This window comes from Lolium perenne, chromosome 5, assembly GCF_019359855.2.
Source record: "Lolium perenne isolate Kyuss_39 chromosome 5, Kyuss_2.0, whole genome shotgun sequence".
Lineage (NCBI taxonomy): Eukaryota > Viridiplantae > Streptophyta > Magnoliopsida > Poales > Poaceae > Lolium > Lolium perenne.
In genome coordinates this window covers 190386699-190411767 of record NC_067248.2, presented here as the reverse complement: position 1 = coordinate 190411767, position 25069 = coordinate 190386699, and the positions used below count along the sequence as shown (strand labels likewise).

Sequence of the window (25069 nt, the reverse complement as noted above, 5' to 3'; positions counted from 1 at the left end):
TTTGCTGTCAACTTAGATGATGTATTGTGCTGTTTACATTTTATTACCTATATCAAAGCTAACCCCATCTGATGTTACCACAGCGTTTTGGGTCCTGTAGAGGTCTCTTTTTCCTCCAATCGTGTTGACACGTTAGCAATTATTACTGTATATGCGAGATTGCCTTCCGTTGGTGCGTCCTATTTTTGTGGTGTTTTTTTTTTTACAAATTAAGGGCTTCATTGATTATGCAACAGGATTACAATTGCATTGTCCTGTTTACAATATTTTGATTTTGCTGATGCATTGTGCTGTTCACATTATTTTGATTTTGCTGATGCATTGTCCTGTTTACATTATTTTGATTTTGCTGATGCATTGTGCTGTTTACACTATTTTGATTTTGCTGATGCACCGTGCAGTTTAGGAAACTTTGATGATGAATTAGATGATGCATTTTGCTGCTTAGTCAAATTAGATGTTGCATTTTGTTTTAAAAATAGATGATGCAAGGTGTCTTGTTTACATAATTTTGACGATGCATCGTGCGATTTGCATAAACCTACCAGCTTCGGCCGAAGGACACCCACAACAATCAACGATCTGCTCGGAGATGCAGTCTCTCGTATTCTTGTCGTGCTTCCTCCCCATCCAACCTGCTTACTAGCTGCATCAGGCACCAAGAAAGCATGGAGGCAATGTATGGGAAGCAATTATTTCAGAAAGCTAACTGTGTCACACAACGGAGGAAACCCGTTGCTAGGGTTTTTCACCAACAACTCCGAGGACAATCGATTCATCACAGAGCATGATCTTCACCCGGCCATCTTGAAGATGCTGGCAATCCCGTCTCGTGAACGGTCCCAAAATCTATGTCCTGGGATGCCGCGATGGTATGGTGCTACTCCATTCTAATGTATCCAGTGGGTATATATCAGTCTGGGATCCAATTAGGCAAGTTCTCACAGCGATACCAGAACCACCATTGTGGCGCAATCACACAATTGAAAGCAGCGGCTCAATTCTCTCGTTCGAGAAACAACTCAACCGTTTACACATTGTGGCAAGTTCTCGGTTGTTTGGATAACAACTAAACGTTACGATGCACAGTGCTCATATCTACTCACCAGATTCAAAAGAATGGGAGTTTCTAGCTCGATCAACTCCGATCTTTGTCAGAGATTGACCGTAGACCGGCAACTCTCATAGGGGGTATTTTGTACCGGCCAACGAAGTCTAGATATATCATTGAGCTTGACCATGCAAAGAAGGCTCTGAAATATATTCGTGCCCTCATGAGACGCATGATATATTCATGCTTAACATTCACATCTTCAAGGGACATAATGGAGATGTTGCCCTTGTCGTTATAAGAGACTTCACCCTACAAACATGGGCCAAGACAAGATCATCAACAAAGCGATCACGAGTCATGGACATGTCATATAAATTTTGAATTGGATACTTTTTTGGCCTTGACACATCATTTCCATACAATTGGAAACATGCAGTAAGGTTACTCTGCGTATTTGAGGACAAAAATGAGCTGGTTGTACGGGCAAAGGAGGGAGTATTCCAATTAGATATGAGCAACTGGCAGTGGAGAAAGTACAATTCTGCTAGACGTTGGTGCACTTTACATCCCTACTCGCTAGACCGGGTTAGTCATTCATATGTAACCTTTGCATTCATTTACATATGACTTTTGCTGATCAATTTGTTCATTTCCCGACAAGAACCGACCTGATCCGTAGTGCAACATCAAGGACATGAAAAATAACGCGCTGTCAGAACCCATCTAATTCAAAGTTCAACATCCATAAGAGAAAAGGAAGTCGCATATGAAGGAGCAAGGCTTGTTTGGGCAAGAAGTGATAGCCCAGCTTTTGTTTGGTCTGATGTCTTTTAGTTTTCGTTCTGGTGGAAATGTCGCTGCACCATTTGTTTGTACTGCAGCTCCATAGTGCTAGCTGCTAGTACGTTGGCGCTGTCCTACGTCTGCTTGTTTTGGGGACATAAATATGCCACGAAACCTTTGTTTTATGTGATCAAACGGTCATCTCTCGCATGTATATGTTCGGGTTCTCGATGAAACCTTTTTGTGATCTGTACATATATTTGAGTCGATCTGTGTTTTGTTTTATGATGGGCAGGAGTATTTGTTTTACTACACCATTGTTTATCCGAATTGTATTACTCACTCTATTCAAAAAGTTAGCGGCTCACCTTTTTCCTTCAAGATACGGATGTATCTACACACTAAAAACATATATAGATGAAACCATCTTCAGACAAAGTTTAGTCACTTATGTATGGACGGGGTAGTATTATTTATGTTGTGCTCCCAAACAAGCAGACATCGGACAGCGCTTTGTTTAAAGTTCATATGTGTAATCTTATTCCCTTTGGAAGTTAAGCATTAAACTCTACTAGTACAACCGTGGTGGTCTTGTGATGTAGTACTCTTTAGATGCATTTGTGATGTAGTAGTACAAGATTTTTTTGAACTGGTATAGTACTATCTAAGAAGAGTACTCCCTCCGATTCACATTCATTTTACACCAAGAAATATGGATCGGAGCGAGGGAGTAAATTAAACATGGCATCTCGTGCATGAAGCTTGACATATCGATCAGGTTGGCTAGAATGGCAATACAATGCTCCTCATTAGGCAAATGCATGCCATGTACGATAGTATACATCCAGTAAAGAAGTCTATACTGACATAAAAAAGACTACATTGGGGATGAGAGTCAATTGGGGAATCTACAATACATAAAATCTTGCTCGTAGCTGATTTTGGCTAAGAGGGTTTTACTCACATTACACGTGCCACTTTCCTTGTCTCGCAAAACAAGTTCCAATAAAGGAAGAGGAAAGAAGAGGACATTGTGGGCGAGATTGAACACCTTTTTATGTGTTAAGCCGAGGCCTTGTTTAGCTGAGGATTTCGACTTAGTCCTAACAGCTCAAGACACCCAGAAATAAATTTCCTTGCGCGCACCACTCGTCAAAGAAAAATAACAAAATTAGCACGCAAGATTAAGAACGAAGTGAATTTAAGTAACTTGGTTAGCTTTTCAAGCAATATATTCAGAGAAAGAGCACACATGTCCGGCTAGAAATAATTGTAAGAGAAGAACAATAAATCTAAGACATCCCACTTCATATGCAGAAGGGACGCGACAGCGCATGGATTCATACCTTGAGTCGACTCTGGCTCGTAGAAGGGCGGTCGCGCCTCGAGGATGCCGGCGACGTCTCCACCTCGATCTCACATGTGATCGCTTCTCGGTGGGCGGTGCGCCACGCCATGTAGAAGATCTATCAAAAGAGGAGAGCCCGATGACGCTACCGACGCCTCAACCTTGATAGCACCGGCTTGTTGCTCCGCACCGAGATGCGCCACGTGCAAGATTTAGCGGATGCGCCAATTTTAGAGATATGTCATGATCGTTGTAACAAATTTCAACATGATGATGATTTGATCCTGCACTCGGCCTTGAACATAAGTACTAGTACAGTCTCACAATTTTTTTATCATTATACTTTGCGAGATTTAGCGGATGCGCCAAATTCAGAGATAGATCATGATCATGGTAACACAATTTTCAATGTAATGATGATTTGATGTTGCACTAGACCTTGAACATAAGTACTAGTACGGTCTCACAATTTTGTATCATTATACTTTGCAAGTTTTAGCGGATGCGCCCATTTTCAGAGGATCATGGTAACAAATTTTCAACGTGATGATGATTTGATGTTGCACTCGACCTTGAACAGAAGTACTACTACTATCTTACAATTTCTTTATCATTATACTTTGCAAGATTTAGCAGATGCGCCAAATTCAGAGATAGATCATGATCATGGTAACAAATTTTCAACGTGATGATGATTTGATGTTGCACTCGAACTTGAACAGAAGTACTAGTACAGTCTCACAATTTTTTTATCATTATACTTTACGAGATTTAGCGGATGCGCCAAATTCAGAGATAGATCGTGATCATGGTAACACACTTTTCAATGTAATGATGATTTGATGTTGCACTCGACCTTGAACATAAGTACTAGTACGGTCTCACAATTTTGTATCATTATACTTTGCAAGTTTTAGCGGATGCGCCCAATTTCCCCGGTACAACAGGATCATGGTAAAAAATTTTCAACGTGATGATGATTTGATGTTGCACTCGAACTTGAACAGAAGTACTAGTATGGTCTCACAATTTTTATTATCATTATACTTTGAAAGATATAGCGGATGCGCCAATTTCAGAGATAGATCATGATCATGGTAACAAATTTTCAACGTGATGGTGATTTGATGTTGCACTCGGCCTAGAATAGAAGTACTAGTACGGTCTCACAATTTTTTTATCATTATACTTTGCAAGATATAGCGGATACGCTAATTTCAGAGATAGATCATGACCATGGTAGTGACCAATATTCAAGGTGACGATGATTTGATTTTGCACTCGGCCTTGAATAGAGGTACTAGTACGGTCTCACAATTTTTTATCATTATACTTGGACCTTAGCGAAATTCAAAATCTCATAGGGGCAAAACTTCCCGCCTACAAAATACAAAAATTTCACACGCTTCCAAATTCCCATTCTACCCCTGTGGAGATGACAAGAAAGTCGGTTGGTGGGGGTCTGCCCGTCATTTTTTTGGATCACCACCTCCCTAGCCCGGAAACCCTCCCAAAAAAATTCATTTCCCTCAGACCACCCACCGGAACTTCCCAAGTCCCTCTCTCCCACCTCCACGACCACCGCACCGGAACATCCCCGCCGGACTTCCCTGGCCTACCCGAGCCCTCGCGATCCTCGTCATCCGGCTGCCTGCCGGAGCCGCTTCATCGACGCCGTCATCAACCGGATCGGATCATCCCCGCCGAACCTCAAAACCATATGCTCATCTAGAAGTCTACCGCAGTCGCTTCAGCTGCGGTATCGTCCACCCCACCGGAGCCGCTTCGCCGGATCCGTCGTCCACCGCATCGGATCTTGCTCACCGACACCGCTGTGCACGAACCGGATCTGCTTCACCGGCGCCGTGCATGATCTAAACTCTTCTACTGTCGCTTTTCTATTGCTTGCCTGCAAGTTCTTGTTTAATCTTGGGGGAACCTGTTTGTGCTAACGACGCGCCGTTACGTTTTTGCAGATGAGATGAGTAATCATGAAGTGTAATGGCCGTCTCTCCAACCCCAAGTAGCACATGTAGCGTACTTCATCACCGGATCTATCAACCCCAGGAAGATCTGCTGTGACTCCCACAGAGTGCTTCTCCTAATGTAAGTCCCTTGTTTTAGCGCCATGTTCTGGGTTCAGATGCTTGTTTGTCTGAAGCTCTTATAGTTCATTCCTAGCTATGACAGTAACACGTTGCTATTTTCTACTTCATTGCTAACTTTAAGCGATTGAACATTTTGGTTTGCATTCCCTGCTCTGTAGATGTAGCCATCATAACTTCTATCTTGCTCAGTCGTTGTTACAAAAATTATAGGTATTATAGTAACATCCTGCTATTATTTAGTTCATGGCCAATTTTAAGTAATTGCACATGTTGGTTCGCATTCCCTGCTCTATAGCTTTTGGCATCGTAACTTCTATATTTGGTTTACATTCCCTGCTCTGTAGATCTAGCCATCATAACTTTATCTTGCTCAGTCGTTGTTACAAAAATTATGGCCTGCTACTATGTTGTTTGTGCCAATTTTTTACTCCATGAACATGTTGGCTTGCATTCCCTGTACTACAGGTGATGCCATTTTTTGTATCTAGTTCATTGTAAGCTAACAAAGTAAGGACTTAGTTTGGCATGCTATCACTCTGCTATCTAGCCTGTAGTACAAATAAACTTGTCATACTACTAGATAATAATTTTGCGTGCCATCTTGTTCTTCAAAAGCAGCATTATTGACTTGTTTCTCTGACTTGGCATGACGCTCACATATGGAAAGCTGAACATATTGGTTTGCATTCCCTCTTATACAAGTTCACAGATGATCCCACTATATTCTGTATCTGGTCCATCCTAAGCTCTAGCATTAACTATCCTCTATGTGTTGCTCATTACAAGTTTATATCCCGAAACATCTTGATTTGCATCCCCTTCACTATAAGTTCAGGAGTATTATTTAGTTCACGGCCAAAATGAAGTAATTGCACTTGGCACATGTTGGTTCACATTCCCTCCTCTTTAGCTTTTGCCATCGTAACTTCTATTTTTGGTTTACATTCCCTCGCTTCAGTAGATGTAGCCATCATAACTTCATCTTGCTCGATCGTTGTTACAAAATTTATAGCCTGCTACTATGTTGTTCATGCCAATTTTGTACTCCCCGAACATGTTGGTTTGCATGGGACTCGACGATAGTAAGTCTGTGTTTCATTCTAACATGCTCGTTATATTGGTCGTTGGTATGCGGCATGCACTCTTTGTTTGCTTATTGTGCGCATTACAATGTTCTTGTTATAACGACGAAATGATGATTCCAAATTCTTCGGCAAACGATCTTGTAGTGTCTTTGCCTTTCCATTGTTCTTTGTCTTAACTTGTAATGTCTTTGTTTCGGATATAGGTGCTGCATGGACAACTTAAAAGATTGCCGGATCCCTTCATTGTATTGCTAGGTTTAATTACCATTCAATTTCTCTGGGTTCTGTAATATTTTTTCAATGCCTTGCAGTGATGTAATATTTAGTTAGTTTTTATAGTTCTTTCGCGCATTTTTTCTTTGGTGCTTGTGGTAAGTGAGGCTATCCGACGTAAATCAATGTCGTAAATATTCTCGATATCTAAATCACGAATTCCCATCTCTTAAACGGCCCAATTAAGCGAAATCACATATGTGCCGGCCCGCAAAATCCTAAAGCGCCTATTACGCCGGCATATAAACAACAACTAAACGGGCTGGCCCACTTACTTATTGGGCCAGCCCACTTGATTTTCTGTGGACCCCACACTTTTATTGGGCCGGCCCACTTGCTTTAACGAGGACCCCACCCACTCGGGCTGGCCCACTAACTAGTTGGGCCAGCCCAATTGCTTTTGTGGTGTTCCACACATACTAAAAGGGCCGGCACTTTTAGACGAAAGTGGGACCCACCTGTTTTTTTTTTGCTGCCCACTAGCGTGTTGGGCCGGCCCACTTGCTATATGGTGGACCCCACATACTAAATGGGCCGGCCCTTTAACAGGAAAGAGGGACCCACCTGTGTTTTTGGCCCGGCCCACTAGCGTGTTGGGCAGGCCCACTTGCTATACGGTGGACCCCACATACTAAATGGGCCGGCCCTTTAACAGGAAAGTGGGACCTACCAGTGTTTTGGCCCGGCCCACTATCTTCTTGGGCCGGCCCACCTGCTATATGGTGGACCCCACATACTAAATGGGCCAGCCCTTTAAGCTGGAAAGTGGGACCCACTGTGTTTTTGGCCCGCCCACTATCTTGTTGGGCGGCCCACTTGCTATATGGTGGACCCCACATACTAAATGGGGTGGCCCTTTAACAGAAAGTGGGACCCACCGGTGCTTTTGGCTCCGGCCCATCGGCTTGTTGGGCGGCCCATTTGATCAAATGTGGACCCACGCACTAAATGGGCCGGCCGATAGCAGGAAAGTGGGACCCACATGCTAATTGGGCCGGCCCAATAACTTCTTGGCCGGCCCGATTGCTTTAATGTGGACCCCACTTTGTAAATGGGCGGCCCGATACGAGGAAAGTGGGTCCCACATGTCTTGTGGGCCGGCCCTTTTGCTCGTTGACCGGTCAATCGAGTGCATTCGGCCCGGCCCACATGCTTAGTGGGCCGGCCCATTAAAGTTTTGACCAGTCAACCTTAGAGGTTAGGCCCGGCCCACGTAACTAATGGACCAGCCCAGCTATATAGTTGACCGGTCAAACTAAGTCAGCTGGCCCGGCCCGCAAACTTAATGGGCCGGCCCGCTTAAGACGTGGCAGGCCTCGTGTGGGCCTACCATCTACCACGGGGTTTCAGCCGGTTAACGCCGTTAACTGACAGTTAACGACGTCTGCCACGTGTCAGTTTGCATGACGTCAGCAGTCAACGGGCTCCCGGAAACACTTGGGCAACGGTCCGATTTTCCGTGGCGGAAGGGCGCCCAAGCGCGACGGACCGAAAAAATCGTCGTAGGACTTTGCCTGACGCAGTTTCCACAACAGAACCCATATCGTCGGGTTAGGCCCATAGGCGACGAAAAATACCCCTTAGCGGACGATTTTGAGACGTTGTCTATCAGAACTTTTCTTGTAGTGTGTTCACCCAACATGCTATTTCTTATTGGAGAGACACTACTAGTGAACTGTGGACCCCGGTCCATTCTTTTACATCTGAATACAATCTACTGCAAGCATTGTTCTTTACTGTTCTTCGCAAACAAACATCATCTTCCACACCATACATTTAATCATTTGTTTACAGCAAGCCGGTGAGATTGACAACCTCACTGTTACGTTGGGGCAAAGTACTTTGATTGTGTTGTGCAGGTTCCACGTTGGCGCCGGAATCCCTGGTGTTGCGCCGCACTACACTCGTCCGCCAACAACCTTCACGTGATCCTTGACTCCTACTGGTTCGATAACCTTGGTTTCTTACTGAGGGAAAACTTGCTGCTGTACGCATCACACCTTCCTCTTGGGGTTCCCAACGGACGTGTGCTTCACGCGTATCAATAACCTCCCAATTACGAAGTGGTGTTTCAAAGTATCCATCTGGTGTAAGTGATTAACATGATCTCATGGTCGAAGGATTATGTTACTATGTATGAAATGCTGTGCTTACTATGGGTGTGTGTCCATCACATCATTCACCTAATGATATGATCTTGTTATTAATAACATCCAATGTTCATGATCAGGAAACCATGATCATCTATTAATCAACAAGCTAGTTTAACAAGAGGCTTACTAGGGACTCTTTTATGTTTACAAAACACATAAGTATTATTGTTTCCAGTTAATACAATTATAACATGGGATGTAAAAATTTATCATAAATACAAAGATATAATAATAACTAGTTTATTATTGCCTCTTGAGCATATCTCTAACAAGTATTAATGTTTCCGGTTGATACAATTATAGCATCGGATGTAAACATTTATCATAAACACAAAGATATAATAATAATCAATTCATTATTGCCTCTTGGGCATATCTCCAACACCTTCATGAAGCTTATAGGGTTTGACCTCAGGAAGACTGCGGTACATGGTACGGGCGGACGGTACGGGCAGGGCTTCCCGTAACGATGCCCGTTAAAGTCCCTAGAACTGCCTCTTCGAGCATAGTCAACACTGACATGCCTCTGACGTGATTTTCTTCAGTAATTGCAGGTCCATTTATCATTATGACGTTATTTCCTACACATCATACAAAAATCGAATAGATTGCACATCTTTGCAATAATTAGTCATTAGTGGCATGTTGAGAGGTAAACATATTCAATTTCTTGACTTAGATAAGGGTTTAAACATGAGAAAAAGTGGCTTATTTCACAGCCATCAACTTCCCCAAGCTTAAACTTGATCGTCCTCGAGCAAGAAACAAAGAACCATAAGGAACTTGGCGTTTGAACCAAAATAACGAGAAAGAAAAATCACTTCCATTTTAAAGCTTAGAATAATTAGAGAAGTGCCAAGAATACAATACAATCATCGATAACTCGATTCAATCACAATAAATATTATAAATATGAATAACTAGTTATGTAAACAATCACTCTAGCTTAAGTAGTTAACTCTCAGTTTGCCGAGGAACACTGGAAGTTTTTTATCATCAAAATTAAGTATGAGCATTCATGTCAAAAGAGGTATAATCAATGAAGTATCTTAATTATTCCTAGATAATTTGATCAAGGCTATCAAAACACTTATTATTCATTCATTTCCTTTCAAGAATATTCATCTAATGATAGAGAGTAAATGACAAGACTTGAGATGTGATACTTTTGGATTCTTTGATAGTTTCCAAGCAAGAGTCATGAATGACCTTTTTAGTATGCATGAATGTGCGCGTTGCTAGCAGCGGGAGGAATAGGACCGCGAGCGTAAGAGGTATTGGATGAACGGTTGTATGCACCTGCAGGATGCGGTAAGCGAGCCTTGCTCCTACGAGCGGGATGCGGAGGTGGAGGCACCAACCACGCCTAGACAATGACGAGGTCAAGGGGTGCCGATCGGAAGCCGCGTTGGCCGCATAGGACAAAGATGGCCGACGGTTTGGGTGATGTGCATCCAGTGTAGGAACTAGCGAAGACATCTCTGCCTTTGGATGCAAATTCCCACCATCCTCTGAGCATGCTTGGATCAAAAGTGATAGCACATCGATTAGAATTAGGAACTCATCTGGTTGTCAAAGAACTAGATGCAACACAGTATTTTTCATACTCCCTCCTATCCATAATATTTGTCTCTAATGTAGATGTATCTAGACATATTTTAGTTCTAGGTATATCCATACTAGTGTCAAGTAATATGAATCAGAGGAAGTATAAGAAATAAAAACCATACTTTAGAACTAGAAATGAAGGTGGAGGACAACGATGTAGGTGATGCGCCAAATGATAGCCTTTAGGTCTCCAACTTAGGCTTCATCCCCTTGTCATGACAAGAGGGGAGAGGAAGTTAGTAACAAAGATAGGAGTTGGTGAGATCTAATTTTCCTATCTAGTCTTGGTCTTAGCTAATGGGAGTCGATACTATGAGTGTGGCGGCTTACGGAGAGGGGAGTACATAGTGGGCAAGCGTGGCTAAGTGTTCTCTATATTATATAGCGACCGGGCTAGCAAGTGGTGGTTAGGTTTTGTTTATGGGCCCCAGAACTAGTGTGGCTAGTTATTTGGGCCGTGTATGCACAAGCAACCCATTTAAACACAATGCAGGACTCGACAGGGATGTACCACACTTCCTTTTATCAAAACATCAATATAGAGAGTTTACACCCAGCTTTTGCATATCCAGAATGCACATACCGAACAAAACACACATAAACTAAAGAGGAAAACTATAGGAACAAAGGGAACTTCGCTCCCTTGTGGTTTGCCACTTCATGTCTTCGCTTGCACCTTCCAGGGATCCAGATGATAATGGTAGGACCCAAAATGATATACCAAATAACTATATTTCCATAGCTTATACAGTTTTGTGGTTTGATTTCTACATGATATAGTTTTCGACAACAGATCGAAAAGCTTTAATTGAAATAAGTGTATATGTACTACACAATATCAACAAGTATAAGATTACACAAGACAACTAAAGTAATCACAGGGGGAAAGAAAATATATGAGACTAAGCATGCATCTACTAGTCATAATGAGGATTTCAAGCATGCTTCATCAACTCCATTGCTGACTTGACGAGCGAGCAAACAGTAACGGCGCGACGGCTGAGCCCGATGCTCCCGGAGAACGCATTGAAACACTCAAGCTCTGATGTGGTGCCGGCAATGCGCTTTAGGTCCCCTTCCATCCCATTTTCCACGAATAGGGCCATGTATCGCGTGTCCAATTGCATCATGGCAACAACAAGTTCAATGGTGTATCGGCGGATCCGAGGCACGACCATGCACGGAACGCTATACTCCCGCATGATTTGCAAGAGAGTCTGCACCAACGCCCTATCTGTCACCCTCGCCATGGCCAGACTTGCCCGGAGGTCTCCAGGCTCCATGAACTGAAGCATCTGTGCGGCGAGGCCTAGAAAGATGTTCAGGATCTTCGTCTTCTCAACCATGATGGTACTCAACACCTAAGCAAGACAGTGATCATCAGTGATGTCATTAAAATCATGAGATATAATGGATGCTTTTATATGGCTGTATTAAGCTTTAAAATAGCCAGTTGTGCTGCTTAGCCATGGCATTTACATTTAGTGTTTTTTAAAATAAAAAAATTCTGAAAATTTAGGCATCATTTATCCATATCATCCAAAGAATATCGACATAAATAAATTCAATAATTCAATTATACAAACATCTACTGAATTATGATGATAGTTGCAATGAAAGGAGAGCGCAAGTGTATATTACATAACTAGGTCTATCTGCTTTTAAAATTTAAATCTTACTTTTTTAGAGAAATATATAGCACTATTTTCTTGCCCAATAAGCGTTCTACAGCTATTTAGTGAGGGCGGGAATTACGTTTAGCGTTAAAACTGCACATGGTGGTTTGAAAGTACCTTGGTGGCGCTGGCGGCGACTCCTCTGAGGGGAAGTTGACACTCGTCCCCGGCGTAGGTGCAGATGTTGCGCAGGATCCTGGCGGCGCCGATGATGATGACGGGGTCACTTAGAGCCTCCACCAGCCGCTCCACGCCACCGCCGCAAGCCATTATGATGGCACCGCAGTTGTCCCTGCTCTCCAGCGCAAGCATCGCCAGCGCCTTGCCGGCCTCGTTCCGGATCTCGTTCGTCTGCCGGCTGTTCCTCCTCACCTCGTCCTTTCCAGGCAGAAATATGGCGACCAGCTCTCTCACCACGCCCCCAGTCCCGCCTATCTGCTCCCTCGCCTCCTTATCGATGGCGAGGCTCGTCAGTATCTCTATTGCGAGCTGGTGTAGCTCGGACTGGATCTTCCCCTCGCGCTGTTGCAGCACCTCCCTAACGTTGCTCACCGTGAAGACGATGTCGGAGAGCTCCCGCCGGAGAAGTTTACCGGTGGCCCCCGTTGTACCCGCCAGCCTCTTCACGACGAGGAGCGCCTGCTTGACTGCCTTGAGCCACATGCCGGTCGGTGCCGCCTGCTCCCCGCCGGCGATGCTACAGTAGGAGATGATTTTATCAAGGAGATTCCTGGTCTTGCCGATCTTGTCGCAGTTGTCGTGGTCATGCGCCAGCTTGCTGAGGATGGTGAGTCCGAGAAGGTTGAGCTCGTCGAGGTCTGCGTACAGCAGAGACGCGACGGACTCGATCGCCCCGGGGATGCCGGTGAGACGGAGGGCGATGATCTTCCTCCCGGTGAGCATGGAGACGACCACGGCAGCCGATCTGCGCACTTCAAGCTCGGACGTGTTCTTCCAGCTAAGCATCTGGATGAGCTGCTCGATGGTGGACGCGGACATTCCGATCTTGCGGAGCGTGGAGTCGGCGAAACAGTCGGACTCGGCGAGGGCGACGAGGATGCTGACCCCGAGGCTCTGCTCGTCGTGGGAGCCCGCGGTGAGCATTCCGTCGGCGTAGCAGACGAGGTTCATGTGGAGGCCGTCGAAGATGCTCCCGTTAAGGCCTCGGGAGTAGGAGTCGTAGAAGAAGCGGTGGACGGCGACGACGCCGAGGGCGGTGCCGCTAAGGTGGCACTCCTTGGCGACGCGCTCGAGGAGACGGTGGTGCCCCACCCTCCACTGCCAGAGCGCCTTCTCGACCAGGAAGAGCAGCGACTCGGCGAGGGCCAGCCCGTAGAATATGTCGAGCGCGGCGCGGCGGTTTGTCCACGGGTTGCCGCCGTCGACGCCGTAGCGCTGGGTGACGAGGCGGACGAGGGAGACGGCGGCGCACACGGACGCGGAGAGCAGCTGCAGCAGGCAGAGGACGTGTCCGACGGCCTGCGACACGGCCGAGAGGCAGGTCGCCCTCTTGTGCCACTCCAGCTCGTGGCTGCGGCCCTGGATGCGGGCGCTCTCGGTGAGCAGCAGCACGGTGATGCACTGATGCACCAGAAGTCGGTGCAGCTGAGCGTGATGGCGAAGCAGCCGAGCAGGACGACCGTCGCCCAGATGAAGGCCAGCGTGCCGAGGCGGCTCACGGCCTTCTCCAGGACCGCGAGCTGCATGGCCAGCACCGTGAGCTGGTGCTCCGGCGGTGCCACGTTGGGGTCATCGGCGCCGGAGCGGACGCGGGGTGTCATCGTGGCCTTCTGCGGCTCGAACGGCGTCGCCGGCAGCTGCAGCTGGTCGGGGATACGGATGCAGACTCTCGGGACAGAGAAGCTAGCGTGGCGTTCCATTAAGTGGAAGGGGGATCCCTTGTGTTTCTGACAAGTGATGCCGATGTTACTATGTTTCTCACAAGTGATTGTGGTTAGGTGTTTGCCTTGCAGATTATCGGGCGCTTCATAGGGTTTTTATACGCGTCCAATGTAATGCAACTAAGCGCGGAATTGAATCAACGAAGAGATCGATATATTTTCTTCTTTTTTCTTGTTAGAGAGAATATTGCTCTCTAAGGCAACGGTACGTTGACGTTTCCATAATTTTCTGGTAGTCTCTCTTCCAAAATTCGTCAGCTCCTCGTGATCACCAGGCTGTTACCCAAAGCTGTTATTCACGCCGCCGTTGTGATCGGCGAATCGTCCCCTCAATAATTTCCACAAGAGCAAGCGTTTTTTCTGTTACGACCGACTCAGCTTATTTTTCCTTCAGTTTTCAACTTTTCATGCTGGAATCGTCGCCTAGTATGGTTACTGCACGCCACATCCTTAATTATAATCATGTGTTTTGGTTAACGCGTGTGGCACTGGTGTTAGGATTTTACTTGAAATTGTCTTGCCAGATAGTCTGTTCGTCGGTAAGGCCGTTGTTTGGCCTCCTTGGATGGCATTGTGCGGAACACATGATAAAGCATCTGGCTGTCACGAGTATCACTCCGTAGAGACCAACCTCTGGGAAGGTCTGGCTGGCCTAGGTACGCACGACACGTGCCATCGCTGGAGACTCCCGCGTGTAAGGGCATCTCCAGCGGCGCGACGCATTTCGGACGTTCGAAATGTCCGTTTCCGTCGCGCGGCGGACGCGAGACTGACCGTTTTTGTCCGCGCGTCCGTTTGCACCTTGGGGTGGCTCCAGCGGCGCGACGCATTTCCGCGTTTGCATGAAATATGAAGTTTCGAAACAACAAAATAATATTCAACGAAGTCATAGTTATTACATTTAAATTTTAAAAAGTCTGCATGCAAATAAGATAGTACTCCTCTAGGCATGATCTGCATGGCCAGCCAATGTCCATTGATGCTCAATCAGATCCGTTTGCAGCTGTTTGGAGACGTTCTCGTCAGTGACTTCTACATTCCTATGTAGATAGTCTTGCCAAGATGAAGCTCCAGGAAGTGGCGCAACCAGCTCACCTTGTAAATCCCATTGATTCTCATTGCGGCCATCAGGACGCTCGTTCTCAACGATCATGTTGTGCATGATCACGTAGCATGTCATCACCTCATGCATGGTCTTCAGCGACCATGTTCTTGCCGGGTGACGGACAATTGCCCACTGGGTTTGGAGCACACCAAACCCGCGCTCAACATCTTTCCTGCAAGCCTCTTGCATCTTCGCAAACCATCTCGTCTTCTCGGAGTTTTGATTACGGACAGTCTTCACCAATGTGGCCCAGTCAGGGTAGATGCCATCAGCAAGATAATATGGCTTGTCATATGCATTTCCATTGATCTCATAGCTCACCCGGGGAGCTTTGCCTTGCATGAGCCGGTTGAAAACCGGTGATCGGTGCAACACATTGATGTCATTGTTGGAACCGGCCATGCCAAATAATGAATGCCATATCCATAAATCTTGAGATATGACAGCTTCAAGAATGACAGTTATTTCTTCCTCATGCCCGCTGTACGCACCCTGTCATCCAAATGGACAGTTTTTCCACTGCTAGTGCATGCAATCTATGCTGCCAATCATTCCTGGGAAGCCTCTAGACTCGTTGATAGACAGGAGGCACCTTGTATCCTCAACAGTTGGCTCCCTACAGTAATACTCTCCGAACACGGCAATCACGGCTCGGCAAAACCTGTACATGGCCTCAAGACAGGTGCTCTCACCCATTCGAAGATACTCATCGAATATATCCGCAGACATTCCATATGAGAGCATGCGAATAGTCGCGGAGCATTTTTGGTAGGAGGTGAAGCCTAACGCACCTGTTGCATCGCGCCTACATTGAAAGTAGGGGTCGTAGTTTCTGACGCCCCGTAGAATGACCAAGAACAGGTCCCTTGACATCCTGTATCGGCGCCGAAAATATTTTTCCGGGAAGATCGGATTGGTGAGGTGGAAGTAGTCCTTGTGGAGGCGGGCCTGCCCTTCCACTCTGTTGTGCGGCAGGTTTTTGGAGCGCCCCTTCACAGAGCCCCGGTGCTGCGGCCCCGGGTTAGAGGTGAACTCGTGGATCATGGAGGCCGCAGTAGTTGCCAATGTCTGCGTCGACTCATCGGACTCCTCATCGGAAAAGGAGTCGACGACCTCCGCGCGGAACTTGTCCAACATCTGCCACATGTCCATCTGTGTGGGTACAAACTGCGGATCAATGGCCGCGCACAATAGCGCCGAAAACACGAGTAGAAACCTACCGGCGCAATTGACCGAACAGGTCGTGGGCGGCGCGGAAGGGCGGCGCAACCGGGAGCGTTTCGCCGCTTGATCGGCGAGTACGCGGCGGAGCACGCTCCTGCTCTCCCGCGCGGCAAGAACGGAGCCGACGCCGACTACTGCGGCGCTACGGCCGTACGGCGGCGCTAGGGGTGGGGGTGGTGCCGTCGCACTAGGGTAGGAAAGAAGGGGAACAAGAAGCAAATCGAAGCGGTTGATTTCGCTGTCCCTGACATGCGGGACCGGGTAAGAAATGGAGGACGCTCGGAGCGACCGCCGAGCGTCCACCGCGACGCAAACCTGGCGCATATTTGGGCCAGGTTTGCGTCTCCGCGGACGGCCCGATCATTTTGCGTCGCCCCGCTGGAACAGGCCCCAGACGCATTTCCGGTCACGGCGGACGAAAAAGGTCGCTCAGCGACCGTTTGCGTCGCGCCGCTGGAGATGCCCTAAGCCGAAGGCCTCGTCCGAACGCCCCCGCGCGTCGCCCGCTGTACGCCGTACTTCCGCATGCAACGCATCAGCTCTTGGCCGCGCATGCATAGAGAAGCTTTTGTATATACTAGGAAACATGCCCGCGCGTTGCGGCGGACTCATTTTTACTAAACATTATTTTACCAAAACACAAATACCATCAAGAAAGAATATGTTTCTATTAATTTTCAGTAGTCTAACACACCCTTCATATAAATCTCGATAACCCAAATTGCTTTTTAGCTAGTCTTTTCTTATTTCATAAAATCTAAGTCAACGAACATTGCAATATAGGTAGTTTGCAGATGTCGACTGGGTCTTTTTTTCAATTCTGTGTGTGTGCTAGTTGTGTTGAACATAGAAGAAGTTACTGCTTTTTTTTTTAGAGAAAGATGGAAGCTATCAGTTTTTTAGAAAGAAGGATGCTACCTGAACGTGGGAAAATATTAACCGGTCTTTATCTAATTTTATTTTTATAGGAAATTTTGTACGTGAGTTGCAACGAAAAAACTTTGTTAAAATGGCAGCGAAAAGAGAAATCATGAAAACATGAAAGGGTTGTGTGTGATTTACCTCCTTACAATGTCCTAGGCGACAGTCCTTCGTGCGCTGCATCATGTACGACGATGTGACAAACATCATTGCAGTCCTAGAAACATTGTAATACGGACCACTCAAAGGTTTTACTTTCGTTTTTTCTTTTATTACATTTCAAATATAATAGCTTTCACTTTACGAAAATTAGATCTGTACCTCCCTTCTCGCAAGGTAAAGTTTTTTTTGCGAATGGTCGCAATGTAAAGTTAAAAACCTGTACACAGTAAAAGGGTGTGAGGTAACCAAATTGCACTTAAAATAAATGTCATAACAATCTATATTAGGCTTTCACCGATTCAGTCAGCAACGCACAACAGGCAGTAGGGTGTGGTAACAATATTTTATTTTGAAAGAACACATGAAAACTTGGATGAGCACTAAGCAGTAAGTACATCATTCGTTTTTTCCATTGATTCAGATGGACAACATCTACCTTTCATGTTGTTCTTTTTTCTGCAAATTTAAGTGTTCCAATGAGTATAAAAATCAATCGATAGGGTTCACTTACTGAAATCAAAATCGGGACTTTACACGGACACTATCAGATCAAGCTTGCAAAGTAGAGTTTAGAACTACAAGCCATTCTCTACAATTTGGTCCTGCAAAAGCAAATGTGTCAGGTCCTGCCAAATAGGAAACGAAAAAGATGACAAAAATTCAGATTGCACGTAATTCAGTACAAGCATTACATTCACTACTCCAGGTCTTCTGCACGCAGAGTGCAGTCCAGGCGTTGCGGCCTATCTCCTCCCCTTGCATGTCCTCATCGGGTGATCTCCTTTCCTGCGCCAGCAACCATCCCGTGCTCACGTCCCTATCTCTCGCATGCTCTCTTCGGTATCAGAAAAATCAGTAACAGTTCTCTCCCAAATTCAGTATCAAATCCACTGCCAAATCTACATGTACACCCCTCTCCTTCTCCACCACCGTCGTATCCGCCCTTCCTCTCTGTCCATCCCCACCGAAATCAGGTGGGGTATCTTCCCCCATCAATCCACAGCACGTCCTCTTCCACCCCATCATGCCCTCATCGACCGAGCCGCGGGTGCTCGGGGCGGCCGGAGCTCCGGGGTGGGGAAGGCATCAGCAGACGTCTATAGGACAGAAGAAGTGCTCGGGACGGCGGCGACTTGGCTGGGCAAGTGGGGGCAAGAGGGGCTCGGTGGCGGTGTTTCTGGCCGGTTCCACAGATGGATCTCATGTCGGATTTGATAGTTGCAACTCGAAGGGGTGACAAGCTGATGGCGGAGACAAATCCAGGGGGTGGCGGCGGCCACCATCAGCAGGGTATCCTTCTGACCGCGCCACCAGCGTCATCATCGGCGAGACCGACATCGTCGGCGATAACGTCCCCATCCACAACAGGCAAACTGCTGGAGATTGGAAGGTCATTGCGTGTCTTGCGGCCCATAAGAGAAGACAGGGAGCGCAGCGACGGGCCCAGCACGGTTTGGTTCAAGACTCACGTGTACTGATCGCCCGTCGGAGGATGGAACGAAACGCTCCACTGAACCGTTTTCTCAGCTTTGCGGTGGCAGCATCCGTAATTTTCATTGAAAGTTAGGGGCAAATCCAAAACGGACGAAAAAACTGGGGAGAAACCTTACTTCCTTTATTAGTAGGTATAGAATGCATCGATATCTAATTCTCTATCTACACATGTATCGCTCAGATTCAGCTAGCTCTGATCGTTTTTCTTAACGCAATGATATATATCAGATTGGTACGTACAAACAGTACGAGTACAATTCAGTGAACACGCGACTACAGTTGCGTACAAAGCACGAGTACAGTTACATACAGAGCACGAGTACAAGTACAATTGCAGGAGTACAAGTACGTACAATCGCGTACACGAGCAAATACTGATACAGAAGTACAGTCGCACACACGAGCAAGTACTGGTACAGAAGTACAGTCGCGCACACGAGCAAGTATAGTCGTGCACACAAGCAGGTACATGCACAACAGTCACGCACACGAGCAGGTACAGTCGTGAACACGAACAATTACATGTACAGTCGCACACACGAGCGAGTACAGTCCCCACACGAGTAAGTATAGGTAACACACGAACAACTACAGTTACCGAGTAAAGGGAAAAACTGCACCAAACACACTAAAAATAGAAGTATTTATCAGTTGAAACACGAGTACAATTAGGTACACACCACAGGTACAATCATAGTACTATTGGAAGTACGGAAAAAAATATCTTCAAACCTATCAACATGGGATCTAGTTTCGAAGATCTCGACGCGGGGATCTCAAAAGTGAAAACGGTTCGTAATTTGGACTTACGGTTTTCAAGATATTTCATTTTGAAAAACCGAATCTAGGAAAAAAGGGAAAAAACTGTCACAACCCAGCCAGTGCAGCGGAATCCGTTGTGCTCTTCTTATCCGCGAAACTGTCTCCTGTGAGGCTGATCACATCACTATTGGGTATGCTTCAAAGGAGAAACCTTGTGGTGTAGCCTTCCCACAGCTTTTGTGCAAAAAAAAAAAAAATGCAAGAGGTTAGTTTACAATTTGACACAAGTTACCCTGCCTTCTCTACTCCCTCATTGCTTCCCCTTGCGACACGTGGCGAGCAGGGAGACCACTTCCCAGAAATTTTCTGACACCACATCGCGCCACTTATCGCGTGCCGCGCGAGTTATCTTCCCTTCGCGAATGTCGGCCTTTTCTTAACGATTTTGGGAAAGTACAGAAGGTCTGCCTGGATGCTAGGGGGCACTGGGCCCATAACTGGGCTAGTTTAGGTTGGGTTTTTCAACTCTCCTCCTGATAATAACGTGAAATCTTCACTGACACACTTCAGAAATCAGAGGAGACGTGCCGGAAAATCAGTCATCAGCACATATTCCGAACAGCGGTCCATGTTGAAGTGGAAGAAAAGCTTCAGTCTCCAGCATAAAAACACCTAACCACAAAGCTGGATCAACAGCAATTCATTTCTATCATCTTCTTCTGACTTCTGCCGCTCCCACAGGCTGACAGGCCACAGCAGCCCCGCTAGTTTCAGCCTAACACGAGTCCACGAGCATGAGCTCCAAATCCGACCTTGTCGTCGTCCACAGCGGCGGGTGCCACTGCAGGCGCGTGCGGTGGGAGGCGGAGGAGCCGGCGAGCGTGGCGGCGGGGACCTGCAACTGCTCCAACTGCGCCATGCGCGGGATCACCTACTTACTTCACCGTGCCCAATGCCAGGTTCGGGCTCCGGGACGGCTCCGAGGAGTTCCTTCGGCACCGGCACCGCCAAGCACATCTTCCGCAAGGTCTGCGGGATCACGTCCTTCTACAAGCAGCGGGAACCCCGGCGAGGTCGCGCTGTCCATGAACTGCATCGATGCCGGCACCGCCGCGCACGTTGAGCTCACTGAGTTTGACGGCAAGAATTTACTTTGAGATGATTCCTTTTTTTTTGCGAAAGAACTTTGAGATGATTCGAAGGCCGTAAACCCAGCTGTCAAGATAGATACACTCCTACTAATAGTTAGATGCAATCTTTCAGATTTTTTTTAGGGGGGACGGCACTTTATTGACCAAATTAAATCATTGGGAAGTGTTTCTCGGATACAACCCGTGGCAACAAAAGGAAAACTAACATTCCCAGAAGTTTCAGAATGCCGAGCTAGTACATGAGTCTATTCTTTACGCTTACGAGCGACATGGAAAAAAGCATAGGATACAAAATTTGCAATCTCCATCTTGACTCCTCAATAACCACTCCCAAGAACGAGCAGTCCAAGGTGTAGTTGTTGATGCGATCCACAACTGAAAGACAGTCCCAAGCCAACATGATCCCGCGGTAACCTTTTTCCCGAGTGAGAGCTAATGCAGTCTGAATGGCCAGTGTTTCTTTTTCTTTTGAAAAATTTAAAATATATTAATAATCAACAGAGAGTTTGTTACAATCATGCAAAACAAAGTTTGACACGCAGGTCGGAACAGATTGAGATAAAACACCACCACTCAACTCTCTACGACCTAATTGGCATAATTCATGAGCAACTGTGTTACAACTTCTATTGACCTTGACAATAACCACTTCTCTATCAGGGGGCTTTTTAAATTTGAATTTTGTTGCAATTTGCCCAATAATCGAACGATCTTCACTACCGTCTTCAAAAGCCTTCAGGATTGAAGAGCAGTCCGATTCGATGATCAAATCCGCATTAGGTTCAGATAAGTAAAGCTTCAGACCGTCTAAACAAGCAAGTGCTTCCCCCATGGTAGCCGAGTCACAAACAGGAATGTAACCCCATGCTGAAGAAGCAATATGTCCCAGGTGATCTCTGATGATTGCACCCCAGGCTCCACACTTAACACCGACTGTAAAGCTTGCATCGACATTGCATTTGTACCACCCAATATTTGGATTACACCAGGTTTGAGTAACATCACTGGTTTTAGCTATACTCTGTTTTTCGGTAGTTTTCCCCTGTTGCATCATCTTCTTTCCTTTCCTATCCGTGATAATTCCCCCACCAGCAATATCCAGCAGAGTATTCGGTAATTTTGCAAAAACGAATAGAATTGGTAATGGAAGCATCACCTTTGTCAAAGATGATATTGTTACGGTAATGCCAAGCGCGCCACCAAATAAACATCATTTTGTCCCTATCATCTTTACTCAGTCTGTCTAAAAGGATAAGTACCCAATCAGTACCCGTGTATGGGGTATCCTTTTCATCTGGTAAGTCCCAAATTTTTTATAGCTCCTGTCTAAGAGCTCGAGCCTTAGTGCAAGTCATAGTAGCATGGTAGCTGGTTTCATCTTCTCTCCCACAAATAGAGCAAGTTGGAAGCACATTTGGCAACCTCCTGCTTCTGTTTACCTTGAATGGCCAGTGCTGGTTCAGGCGACATTAACTCGTAGTACAAGTACAAAGGAAGTAGAGTAAAAGTACACAAAGAACAAAGTATAGATTATACGAAAGACAGAGTACAAATATACAGGAGACGAAGTATAAGTACACGAAAAAAGGAGTCAAAGGATACAAAAGAACGAATGAAGTACAAGTACACGAAAAACAACGTATAATTACACAGAAAAATAAAGCACTAAGTGAACAGAAGATGGAATATAAGTAGACAGAAGGCGTAGGCTAGTACACTATAACCCAAGTACAATTTGGATACAGAGTTTTGCATTAATGATGCTGCGCAGGAGCTTGGACGGAAATTTAGATGGTATATAATGTATATAAGATTTTCGAAGCAACATGGCCATGTGTAAATGGACCTGCATGTTAGCATACAATCGCGAGTTTCATAGGCGTAGAATGCGCAACCAAAGAAGGTAGTATTGAACGCGAGCTCCTATACGCCACCATATCGGCACCATATGGTCCGCCACACATCCCATTTTCACTTTTGGACCATGGCCATATAGACCTTGTGCCGGTTTTCTATCTAGTTTCTCTGGTTTTTAGCAAGTTTTCTGTATTTTGATCATGTTTTCTCGGTTTTTGAAGTTATCCGAACATTTTTCAGATTAAAATACTTTCGAAAACTGAATATTTTTCAAATCTAGACTTTACTTCAAGGAAAGAAAATTTCCGAAATCTGGATATTTAAAAAAAAATTAACATTTTTTAAATTTGAACAATTTCCAAAATCAAACATTAAAAAAACAATTAAACAATTTCAAGATTTGAATAATTTTCGAGATTGGAAAAAAATAGAATTTGATTTCTTAAATTTAAATATTTTTAAGTTTTGAAAATTTTATAAAATCTGCACATTTTCTAAATCTTAATAATTTTCCAATATTAAAAAAACAGAAAAGAAAAAAGTAAGCGTCTAACTAGGCCAGCCCGTATCACGTGAGGATCTGGTCGGCGTATATATAGGTGTGGCCTAGTGTGCGTACTATGTTACCTAAAAACAACCCTCTGGCCCAACTTGACTGGACCGAGTTAACCGAAGCACAAGGCCTGGGCCTTCTGCACTCATTTGACTTCCTCAATTAATGAATAACCTACGCTTAAAAAAGAATGAATAACCAAACAAAGAACAAAACATGGAACATAGATTTTTGGCTCCTGGGCACCACCGCACCAGTGCTCCTTTTATTTAAAAATAATTAAAAATCACATTTATGTGTTTCAAAAAAATTAGAAGAAAAATCATGGTGTGGCCTGTTGTAAAATGTATATGTGGATTGCCTAGTCCTTTCTATCAGTTTGGACTTTTAGTTCAAGTGGCTAGTGTATAAAGCTTAACATGATATCAGAGCTTCAGGTCTTGAGTTCAAATCCTGGCTTTCACATAGTTTTCGCAATTAAGCCTAAAAATTGATGTTGCCCCCCTCTTTAGCCACCGCTGTTTCGGACTTTTGGTTCAAGTGGCTAGTACATGAAACTTAACATAGCCAATAAATTATCTCATAAACATGCAAAATTTCAATTTTAAATACAAAATATTTTGGGCTACACAAAATGACAAACGTGTGGATCTAGATATGCATATTTCAGATCTCTAAATTTCAACATATTTTATCTTTTTCGTGTAGCCTGCCATATAAAGAATTTGATATTAAAATTTTACACGCTAAAATGTTTGCGCATCCAGGGTTAACCGAAGCACAAGGGCTGGGCCTTCTGCAGTCATTTGACTTCATCAATAAACGAATGACCAAACAAAAAAGAGCAGAAGATTTCGCAAAATCAAATTGCGCATCCAGGGAATCGAACCCTGGTCAGTACCGTGGGAGGGTACTATGATACCACTACACCAGATGCGCTTGATGCTACAATTGTTTGATTAATGATAATTATACCATGATACTGCTGAAACTTGCATCGACCAAACTATTACTTACGGGCGTTGGTGCATCAGTGCATGCACTGCTTCTTTGGCAGGCAGATTATAAGGGGCAGCGCAGCAGGTTCCTGTCCATCAAAGCTTCAGTAGAGGCTGGGGTGTGTTAGCTGGCGCCAAAGCATTCTTACATGATCCTTGGATAAGCAGCACGTCTGGATCGAGCGAGATGAATTTGCAGGGTCATGATCGAGTAAGAGTGAAGACCCACTGAGCTAACCATGTCGACACCTCCCATTCGAAGATCTACTTGGACCGAATTGCACTAGCTAGCACTGGAAGCACAGCCCCACTGCCGCAAGATCCCTAAGATCACAACGGTACATGTGATACAAGACAAACACCGTGCACATCACACATTGTTAAGTACTGGGCGCCAACTGCTCCACGCGCCATGAATCATGCCGCGAGAAGAAAGTGTGCCGCGTCAGGGCCGGCCCTGGCCTCATTTGCCCCGCAGCTTGTGCCCGGCACACGCAAAGGCGAATCACATATCCGTAGGCCTTTTTTAGACTTGTAGTTGGCCAGTGGTCACTCGCTTCGGTAGCTTTAATAATTCCGTGTTTGATCTGTGACCCTCATGCTCGGCCATTTCGCATGTGGCTTCTTGTCAGATGTTAACATGCAGTAGTATTAAGGAAAAAAGAGGTGGCTATGGGCAAGATATCGATTTCAAAGATGCCTCATTGATTGTACATTGAGCTAGAACCTCTGTCGGTTCTCGCACTAAGGGCATCTCCATCGGCGTCTCCCACAAGCCCCTCAAATAGACTTTGGGGGCATCGGCCTCTCCCGAAGCGAGCACACTCCGGATGCGTAGACCGACACTGATTTG

At 45.6% G+C, this 25069-nt stretch overlaps 1 non-coding gene and 2 pseudogenes across 1 annotated transcript; 1 reads left to right on the top strand and 2 right to left on the bottom strand.

Annotated features, from left to right (window-relative positions):
• Positions 1–11969: 11969 nt before the first annotated feature.
• Positions 11970–14041, bottom strand: LOC127298120 (uncharacterized; annotated as a pseudogene).
• A 6339-nt stretch (positions 14042–20380) lies between these two features.
• LOC127303935 (uncharacterized) lies at positions 20381–20814 on the top strand (annotated as a pseudogene).
• A 3272-nt stretch (positions 20815–24086) lies between these two features.
• On the bottom strand, positions 24087–24157 carry TRNAG-CCC (transfer RNA glycine (anticodon CCC)). The gene has a single exon. It is a non-coding gene; the product is annotated as a tRNA-Gly (tRNA).
• Between the last annotated feature and the right edge of the window lie 912 nt (positions 24158–25069).